This window comes from Spinacia oleracea, chromosome 5 (assembly GCF_020520425.1).
Source record: "Spinacia oleracea cultivar Varoflay chromosome 5, BTI_SOV_V1, whole genome shotgun sequence".
NCBI lineage: Eukaryota > Viridiplantae > Streptophyta > Magnoliopsida > Caryophyllales > Amaranthaceae > Spinacia > Spinacia oleracea.
The window spans coordinates 87593673-87604788 of record NC_079491.1 but is presented as its reverse complement, the minus strand read 5'-3'; the positions used below and the strand labels follow the sequence as shown (position 1 = coordinate 87604788).

General features: G+C 31.4%; 1 long non-coding RNA gene across 6 annotated transcripts; it reads left to right on the top strand.

Annotated features, from left to right (window-relative positions):
- The first annotated feature begins 2818 nt into the window (after window positions 1-2818).
- On the top strand, window positions 2819-6705 carry LOC130460956 (uncharacterized). 6 transcript variants are annotated; one of them, XR_008921199.1, is made up of 4 exons: window positions 2819-3144; window positions 3715-3821; window positions 4547-6072; window positions 6243-6705. It is a non-coding gene; the product is annotated as an uncharacterized lncRNA (long non-coding RNA). The 6 variants fall into 6 exon arrangements; XR_008921198.1 differs by having other exon boundaries at window positions 3715-3848; XR_008921200.1 differs by having other exon boundaries at window positions 3715-4639; window positions 5309-6072.
- Window positions 6706-11116: the final 4411 nt, after the last annotated feature.

Genomic DNA, 11116 nt, shown 5'->3' with positions numbered 1-11116 from the left:
GGGGCGAATCCAGGACTAAATTCTAAAGGGGCCAGATTAATTTATTCTATTGGCTACTCTATATATGTTAATTTTTTTATGGAAACTAATGGCCAAGGTTGTCAGGATCAGGATCCTACCTCGGATTGATTAAGGGGGTAGGATCAAATCGATAGAATCGGATCGTAGGATCGTAAGGATAGTAAAAATATTTTTTATATAATTAAAATGAAATGTAAAACCATGTATTCAAGTAATCTTAATACGTAAAGATTAGTTTTTGCTCACATAAGATTAACACTTATGTAGATTCAAGTGCAATCGACAATATGTGCAGAAGGTTGGAAATTAAGATTTTAGTCATGATCAACTTCAAGTCTTAATTGATAGAATTATATCAATATAGTAACTTTTTAGTCAAAATAATACTTCTTTTACATATTAGTTCAATAAAATAAAAGTATGATGATTCTAATTATATGTGATTATGAGCTATTTAGTAATAAAAAATTATTATCGTGAAATATTGTATGTTGGATTGGATCATAGGATCGAATTGTTGGATCATATTAAGATCTTGCCACTCAAAAATTTTATCGAGCTAGGATCGTAAGATCCTACCCACATTAAGATCCTACCTAAGATCCACATCGGTGGTGTATTTTTGGATCGTTGAGTCGTAGGTTCGTAAGATCTGAATCTGGAGTTTAACAACAATGCTAATGGGTATATGTTAGTATTAATAATTTACTAATTTCAATAAACTAAATACTTCTATATAAATATTTAAATAAAATTAAGTATACAGTATTAAATTAGGATCTAAAGTGTCAAACACATACCTCGTACATAGTAATAGTACTTGTAGGAGTACTCGATCCCTTCGTCCCTGATGTTTTGCCCCATGCACCCGTACCTTAAGTGTTTTTATTAAGAATTTTTTGTTTGAAACTGAGAATAAAAAAAAGGGGTGGGACTAGAATATATTTTATGTATGTAAGAGTAAAATTGTGATTTTTATGAGCATTTATAATAACGGGATATTATTTTAGCGACGGACTAAAATTACAAATGCAACAAAAGGGGACAGAGAGAGTATATACCAATAAAGTGGAATTGGATGTTCTTTGGAATTTTAAAATGCATTCACCGGTGATTTCGGATATGTGGGTGTAAGTTATAAAAGATACTGTAACACCCCCAAATTTGTCTTTTTTATTAAAATCAAGACTTAATTGAATAAAACCAACCTTGAAAGAAACTTAGGAGTATTACTACCACATGATTCGTTAAAGGCTAATTAACTCAACTAATGCATCGGAATAACTCAAATACTTTTCTTTATTGAATAATAATAGTCGAAATAATAATAGTGTATATTCGATAGACCCTTGAAACTAAAATACTAAAATCTGAACTCACAAACGAAACCAACTTAGAAAATAAATCCTAACTAGTGCACTCTCCATTGATCCCTTATGCAAGCATGTCACAGCATCACATCAAGTTCCTGAAAACTGCTCGCCAAAAGGTGAACAGGGCCAAGCCAAAACAAATAGGAAATACGGGTTAGCAAAAGCTAAGTACGAATATATTCAAGACATGTAAAACATTTATATATAGTTGAAAATACTTTCACAAACCATTTAATTTAAACAAGATTAATTGAAATCATAGAAGATTCGTTTTCCAAAATTAGAAACTTTCCACAAATAATAACTTTCCAATTCAAACAACTTTCCAAAAATAGATTCCAATTAGAATATGGAAATCCCAAACCTCTTCCTATCTCCCCTTCCTTTCTAAATGTGCAACCCCCAAGCTAGTATTTCATCACAAATCTATATATTGGGGTAATAACCAAATAACAGCCAACAAGTGACCCTCGACTTACAAAACAAGTGACGCGTATAAACTTTAATGTTTCATGAAATCCATTCCACTTTGAGACTTTACAAAAGTACAATATATGAAAGACCATCCAATTCCAACCAATAATCCTCCTTTTATTTAATCCAACGTATTTTGAAATATATAAAGATTTAAAAATCATCAAAACCGAACCAAATATTTGGAACACCACTTGATCATCATTTGAAAATTAACCAAATTATTTACACTTTCAAAAATCTTCAAACAATTATTCACAAATCAAGAACAATTCAAATTCGTTGATTCTCAATTTCAATTTAAAAACCATTAATAATTCGAAGTTAATAATCATACATAGATTTAAATCATATAAGAATCTAGCCACATACACGTACCTTGATTAACTAGCACCTCACACAAAGATTAAATTGATCCAGCTACGGATCACTCACGAGTTCCTAACAATAAATAAATAAAACCCTGATTAATTCATTATTGAACAATTATATTAATAAAAATAAATCTAATGGCCTTAAATTTAATTCATGAGTCATACATTCTTAATAACAGTATTATTAATCATAATTTTGAACTATGGTTTAAAAATAAACTTTTAAAAATTACGACATTAATTTAAAAGAGTTTAATCGGTAAAAACTGACCGTAAAAAGAGTAGCCTTTGAAACCATTGGGGTGTGGAATTCACGACACTTAGGGATAGACATCGGCGGCAAGGAGTGCACGACGGGGCACTACAACAAAAACATTAATTAACAGCGCCTAATTATTAGCGCTTATCAAAAAACGCTATTAATTATGTCAAATAACAGCACTTTATTTTATATTGCTATTAAACAAAGCAACATTAATTTACTTCTTAATATACTGTAGCGCTTTTTTATAAACGCTGTAATATATTACTAGTAAGTTATTCCAAAAAAAAAGAACATACGGTCTTCGCCAAAAACAACAAAAAATCACTGGCCTTCTTCCACGCACCTCCTAAACATTTCCCCACTTTCTCCATCTTGCTCCCTTCCTTCCTTCTTCCACGCACCACTACTTCCACAACAGTTAATTAAGGATCGGTTTCCCTACAATCCCGATACGATTTCAAGAGTTCAATCCCAATTCACTCAAACCGAAATTTCCCAAATCCAAAATTAAAGAGTTCCCTTCAATCCATATAGCAGATTTTTTTCGTGTTTTAGCTCTTCCCGGCGAACTTTTCTCGGCGGCGACTTATTATCTGGCGATAGTACTTCCCGGTAGCGTGTGGTTGAATTATCAATTGTGAGTTTCTTCTAATTTAGAATTCAATTGAGTTTTTCAAGATTTCGTTTGTAATTTTTTATATGTGGTTTACGCAATATTGTCAGAAATTATGATTTGGATATGTGGTTAGGGTTCTTGATGTCTCACCGATTGTATTTCCGTCTTTCCTGGTGAATCTCAGGTCAATAACTATAGATTGTTTCTTTTGATTTCATTTTATTAGCTAGCATTTCGAAAATTAGGGTTACTTTTATATGAATTTTTGTGCAATTAGATGCAAAATGGTTCAAATTCATTCACGTTTGATTACCTTTTCGAAAATGGGGAACACCATATTCTCGGATTTTGGACGAATCTGTTGCCCCGACCCTTTGGTTGATGCTTTGTGCAAGGGATACAATGGAGTAGTCCTCTCTTATGGACAAGTTAGTTGTTTTATAATTGCAGCTTAATTATTGGATTTTTGGTGTTTTGGATGAAATATGTTAACTGATTGTTATGTTTAAAATTTTGCATACTTTATTGATTTTTGGTGTTGTGATAAGCTGAATGTTTAGTTGTAAGCTTGTAATGATTCTTAAATTGTAGGGAGGAAAGGGTCGGGAAAGATTGGAAAGGTAGAATTGCTGGACTGGAACCCATGAACTTCTTAACTGTTGCAACTCCACATCTGGGTTCACATAGGTCATAGACAGGTGGGTACCTCAGCTAGACTCGAATAAGTATGTTTCCTAAACTCAAACTGTTATTTTTGATATGAATGTCTCTATTTTAGAGCGACATAGATTGTAAAACTTTTGCGTGCTACTTGTTAGTTGTTACAGACAAGCTAGATATTTGTTCTGCCTCTAGAAAGTTTGATTTTCAATTTTTAGCTACAAGCACACTCAAAGATCGCCAAACTTTAATTCTAATTATCCCTCTCTGACCCTGAGTCTTTTAGTAATCATATAAAATGTCTAGAGAGTCAATTTTACTAAAGAACGATATGATGCAAATGGTGGGAGGCTGCAGCAGGGCTATAGATGTCTGGTTTGCTGGTGGTTGTCCTTATTTAAGAATGTTTAAGAAAGATAGCCATATAAAAAAGAGATGGGAAAGTATTGATATTTGACAAAAGAGCTGGGAAAGATGTTATGTCGTTACTGTAAGCTGCGTTGCGCAAGATGTTATGTTCCCAGCTTTATGACAAGGACATATACATTTCTTCATATTACTGGACTCGTTTTCATTTCTGAGAGATGAAAAGAAAGAGGCTAGCTTTTCGAGAAATCTGCTTATCATTTAGCTACTGATGGTCAAATCCAAAAGTATAAAACAGATTGTGTGGTTTTGTGACTGAGTAAAGTCGATTTCTAGAGGTAACATAAGCACTAAGGCTAAATAGGTTGCTGATAGATTTCGCGTTGATGCTCTGCAGCTTGAAAGGATCTTCCAGTACGTGTTCCTGCCACCTGAGAATAATACTAGCAGAAAGAAACATGAGCTTGTTGCCTGATTTCCCCTTCCTATGGTAATACTAATTGAATGATTGATTGCTTTTTGTGGTAATTGTTAAAAAGTGTATTTGCGAAACATTTAGCTTCTGATGATGATGAAAAGTTCTGCATGGGATTGTTAGCTTTTGCCAACAATTGTAACACCTCGATACTATCTGGCGTTGTACATGGATAATTGATATATCATGTAAAGAGTTACCATTTTTCCTGTAAAAATGATTCAGATAAGAACTTTAGTTTGCCAGTGGTTTTTATTTTCTTCCACATTTGTGTGAAAAGTTCTCCTGTCGTTCCGTGGCGCTTTAGCCATTAGGTACTTGCATAAATGAGTATAGAAAGTTGATGTACTGTGTTCAGTTGAACTGCATAATGTGTATCCTCTGCTTCGCATGCACTTCCCAAACCCAATAAATGGAATTCAGCTTTGTGCAAAATGCAGTTAAGATTCTCTTCATTTTCGATGGAAATGTGTACTTATCCAAAAAATATTTATAGTACCAGATTTTACTGCAGTTATGGATTGGATCCTCTTGTCTGAAATTAGGTTAATTGCAACAGATGTTTACTATAGTGATGAACTAGACCAAATGAGCAAATTTTAATTAACTTTTCTGGGTTGCTTATTGCTTTCCTTGCAAATTGGATTTTGGTATTCATTGTCCTTGGATTAATACCCTTAATAGGCCTTAACGGATACATCCAAATGAAATTTATCAAGGGATTTAGTGCAGATGCAAAGGTTCTATCTATCTCTCTCTCTCTCTCACTCTTCCTCATTCCTCAACAAGAGGAACATATTGTATATATCAAGCTTAACTAATTGACATATGTCTTTGTGGCCGGTGTCTTGCAGAACAAGTATGAAGAGGCAAGCCAAGTTGCTAATGATGCAGTTGAGAGTGTAAGAACAATTGCTTCTTTTTGTGCCGAGGAGAAGGTAATGCAGTTGTATGAAAAGAAATGTGAGGCTCCTGTAGAAGCTGGTATAAAGCAAGAAATAATTAGTGGGGCAGGTTTCGGAGTGTCATTTGCTTTGCTATTTTTTGTCTATGCCATCAGTTTCTATGCAGAAGCTCAACTCGCAGGGAATGGAAAAACTACCTTTACCAAGGTCTTTCGCGTAAGTATCTATTTATTTTTTAAAATTCCATATATATGAATAAAATGTTAAATGCAACTACGTACGTACTGCATGTTTTCTTCGCTCTTACCATGGCAGCGATAGGAATATCACAATCTAGCTCCTTTGCTCCTGATAGTAGTAAAGCCAAGAGTGTTGCTGCCTCTGTATTTTCAATCCTTGATCGTAAGTCTAAGATAGACCCAAGTGATGAATCTGGGATGATCTTGGATGATGTAAAAGGTGAAATTGAGCTTCGGCATCTGAGGTTTTCATATCCAACTAGACCAGATATTCAGATTTTTCGAGATCTAAGATTGAGCTTCGGTATGCTTTGTATTTCGTGCATATATATAATACTAAATTATATCCCGTGCACGCACGAATATTCTAAAATCATTATTTGATCATATTTTTTAATAAAATATTTCTCCCCTTAGAGATAATTTCACTAATAATAATCTTGAACATATTCATTTATTCATCTCTTGTGATAGTCGAACAGCAGCTAGACGAATCAACTCAACAAGCGCTTCATCCAAAACCTCCAGTGCACCGGAACTGTGTAGATTACGGTAAACAAGAGCAATCCTGTTTTCTGCAACATAAACCAAATCCCATTGAGAGAATTTAGCAGCAAGTTGGATTGCATCAATTGCCAAAACGGGTGAGTCCAAGGAAGACAGCAACAAGTTGGATTACTTCAATTGCCAAAACTGGTGAGTCCAAGGAAGACAATGATCACTCTTGAACGCACATTCTGAACATCATTAAAAAACCAGTGTGTAGTGGCCAACAAAGCTCTATGTATAGGCGTATGACATCATATAAATATACATTGTTGTAATTTTAGTTTGTCGATTTGAAATAATATGGCACATGTGGTTCTTTCTCTTTTGTTGTTATTTTTTTTTCTACCGCGTCGACAACATTGTATAGGATTTTAAGTTAAGAGATATCGAGACGTTTATTTGATATGATAGAAATTAAATTTGATGTTATATATATATATATATATATATATATATATATATATATATATATATATATATATATATATATATATATATATATATATATATATATAATTTTTTACTATTTTATATTTGTGGGGAGCAACATCTATATATTCAACTCTTACACTTATTCTAAAATGGTTGTTTTTATTTTTTTTATTACAGATATTTATTAATTAAAAATTAAAACTAAAAAGGAGCTTCGGTGCACGAAATTTTCCGCCATAATCAGAACTTTAATAGCGCTTATATATGGAATGCTATTAAACGAGAGAAAATTAACAGCGCTTTTAAAAAGCGCTGTTATTCTTTTAACAGCGTTGCTAATTAACAGCGCTTTAAAAGCGCTGTCTTTCATTGAAAAAAGCGCTATTAAAGGCTTATTTTGTTGTAGTGGGGGTGTCATGGTGGTGGTATTGGGGTTTTAGGTAAGAAGGTTTCGAGCCAAAGAGGGAGAAGAAATTTAAGAGCGGGCATGGGAAACCTCTCAACTTTTGGTGTGAGGAACGATGAATGAAGTAGGGAGTATTTATAGGTGTAGGATTAAGGTTAGAGTTATAATGAAACCCTAAGAGGTATAGTCGTAGTTGGTGTTTAAGCTATCATAGGATTCTTAACCTAGTCATGATTTTGGTAAAATTCGGTTAAGAGTAAAAATTATTTAAAACAAAAATACAAAAGATAAAATCACGAAATTTTAAACGGAGGCTTGAATCATAATTTATAATATATCCTGAAGATTTCAGAATTTATCTCCAAGATTTCGAACTTTTAGGAAATTTTGAATTGGTAAAACTCTGAAATTCCAATTTTAAATAGAATTATCTTACTTTCCCAAAATAAATCCGAAATATATTCTCATTAATGTCATATACTATAAAACTTATTTTATAAAATACTAAACTTATTTTTCGGTTTTATAAAATAATTTTAAGTTGATTAAAACCCTTTTTCTCAAAAATTGATTCCTAATAGGATTAGGAATTAATAAAATCCGAAAATAATAATTTAAATTGAGTTTTGAAAATAATATTCCCTCTAAGACATTTGAATATTTTCCCTCCAAAATATTTGAATATTTTTTCCTCCAAAATAATTTAATATCAAATATATATATATATATATATATATATATATATATATATATATATATATATATATATATTAAAGGATGCATAAAATGATTAATAAAATGTCTAAAAATATGGGGTATTACAATCTACCCCCCTTAAAAGAAGTTTCGTCCCGTAACGTAGAACATTAGCATTATATATTCCAACAATGGAAATATATCAATTCTACGGGCTTTCTAAAAGAAAAAAGATGCTAATGCACTTGCAAAAGATAGACAAAATTTGCTAAAATTGCTAAAAACATGCTAAAAATGAGTAAAAGCGCGAAACTCTATCGCATTCTACCCCCCTTAAAAAGAAATTTACAACCCTGTAACTCGCCTATCAATGAAACTTGAATTAATATAATTTATCCAAACTCTTAAAGTATGGAAGCACTTCAAAAAAATATATTATTAAGAAATAAATAAATCCATATATAACATATATAGGACCACCATTTCTACTCTTTCGAATAATTCTCTTGTAAGAGAAAATAAAAATTTCTCTATGAAATTACATAGGTTATGAGTTGATACCATAAATTCTTCGTAAAATAATTTAAATTAAGAATAAATTTGTTTCAAATTATTTTGGGAAATCTCATAGGAATTTCACTTTCTATTCATTGATTTAAAAATCATAGAGTTCAAAATAAAATATCATTAGAAACAAAGATTGTCTCCCATGATGAACTTAAATAATTTCACCAGAGAATATTGAATATAACTATATACAATAGAAAGTTAGCTAATTCATGCACTTGATCTTGCAATGAACGGTCAAGGACAACTCCAAATTGGAGAAGATTAGGATCAAGAATCTTGAATATATAGAAAGGGTCATATATTATCTAAGTACTTTGATAAAATAAAGATTAGAAGATTGAAATATATTTGATCTTAAGAAAAAAATTCAATTATAGCGTATAAAAACAGCAACAATGATTCTTGAATTCATGCAACGAGTGTAAGTGTACAAAGAAACAAATAGGTGGCTGAGTATGCTTAGTATGAGGGATATATAATTGAAAATTAGAAACAATGGTTGATGAAACTTGAATGCAAGTAGATATGACCTGAATTTTGCCAAACACCAAGTTTAGATTCCAACGAAATAAGATTCGTGAACGTGGGCAATCATGGTACGAGTAATGTACGAAAATTTCAATCAAAACACAAAATTAGTGTTGTAATAGGTAGGTGAAGTATGTGTAGACAATTTAGAAATAATAAGAGATGAAATAAGTATGAAAAATATCATGGTCAATGAAAAGGGCCAAATTTTCATTTGGTATGTAGTCGTATTGAGAAATGAGAAATTTGGAATTGAAACCAATATGAGACTTCTATAAGAGGATACTTACGATTAGAAATGTAAGAATAATTTATTGAGATATGAATTGAATATAAAGGTTATAAAGGTCTAGGAAAGATTTCCAAAAATATCATTTTGAATGATTGCGAAAACGACTCATCCTTCTAGGCAAAATTTATTTTGATTTCAATGGCTCAACACAAAAGAATGAATTTTTCTTGGTTAAAAGAAATGCTAGTATTAATGGAAATAAGCAAGAATTATGGTTTATGAAAACTATAAGACTAATTTGAATGTGTGAATTCCAGAACCTCTTCTTATCTCTCCTTCCTTTCTAAATGTGCACACCCCCAAGCTAGTATTTCATCTCAAATCTATACACTGGTGTACTAACCAAATAATAGCCAACAAGTGACCCTCGACTTATACAACAAGTGACGCGTAACAAGTTTAATTTTCCATGAAATCCATTCCACTTTGAGACTTTACAAAAGTACAATACTAGAAAGACCATCCAATTCCAACCAATAATCCTCCTTTTCTTTAATCCAACGTATTTTTGAAATATAAAGACTTAAAGCTCATCAAAACCAAACGAAATATTTTGAGCACCACTTGAACTAATCCATCATGATTTGAAAATCATCCAAATGATTTAAAATTTCAAAAATCTTCAAACAATAATTCACAAATCAAGAACAATTCTAAATCGCCGAATTACAGTTTCAATTTTAAAACCATTGATAATTGGAAGTTAATAGATAAACCATACATAGATTTCAATCATATAATAATCTAGCCACATACACGTAACTTGATTAACTAGCACCTCACACAAAGATTAATTTGTTCCAGCTACGGATCACTCACGAGTTCCTAACAATTAATAAATAAAACCCTAATTAATTCCTGATTGAACGATTAAATTATTAAAAATAAATCTAATGGCCTTAAATTTAATTCACGAGTCATGCATGCGTAATAAAAGTATTATTAATCATAATTTTGAACTATGGTTTCAAAATAAACTTTTAAATATTACTGCATTAAGTTAAAAGAGTTTAATCGGTAAAAAAGACCGTAAAAAGAGAAGGCTTTGAAACCATCGGATTATGGAAGTCACGACAACCAGGGACAGACTTTGGCGGCAAGGGGTGCATGACGGGGGTGTCGTGGTGGCGGTATTGGGGCTTTGGTGAGAAGGTTTCGGGCCAAAGAGGGAGAAATAGTTTAAGAGAGGGCTTAGGAAAGCTCTCAACTTTTGGTGTGAGGAATGATGAATGAAGTAGGGGGTATTTATAGGTGTAGTATTAGGGTTAGGGTTATAATGGAACCCTAAGAGGTATAGTCGTAGTTGGTGTTTAAGCCATGATAGGATTCTGAATCTAGTCATGATTTTTGTGAAATTCGGTTTAGAGTAAAAATTATTTAAAATAGAAATACAAAATATAAAATCACGAAATTTTGAACAGGGGCTTGAATCATAATTAATAAATATCTTGAAATTTTCAAAATTTGTAACTGAGATTTCGGATTTTTAGGAAATTTTGAATTGGTAAAACTCTTAAATTCCAATTTTAAATAGAATTATCTTATTTTCCCAAAATTAATCCGAAATATATTCTCATAAATATCTTATACTATAAAACTGATTTTATAAAATACTAATATATTTTTCGGATTTATAAAATAATTTTAAGTTGATTAAAATTCTTTTTCTCCAAAATTGATTCCTAATAGGATTAGGAATTAATAAAATCCAAAAATAATAATTTAAATTAATAAAATGATTTATCTCAGAATTTATCTCCAGGATTTCGGATTTTCGGATTTATCTCCTAATAGAATTAGGAATTAATAAAATCCGATAATAATAATTTAAATTATGTTTTTTTAAAAATATACCCTCTAAGACATTTGAATATT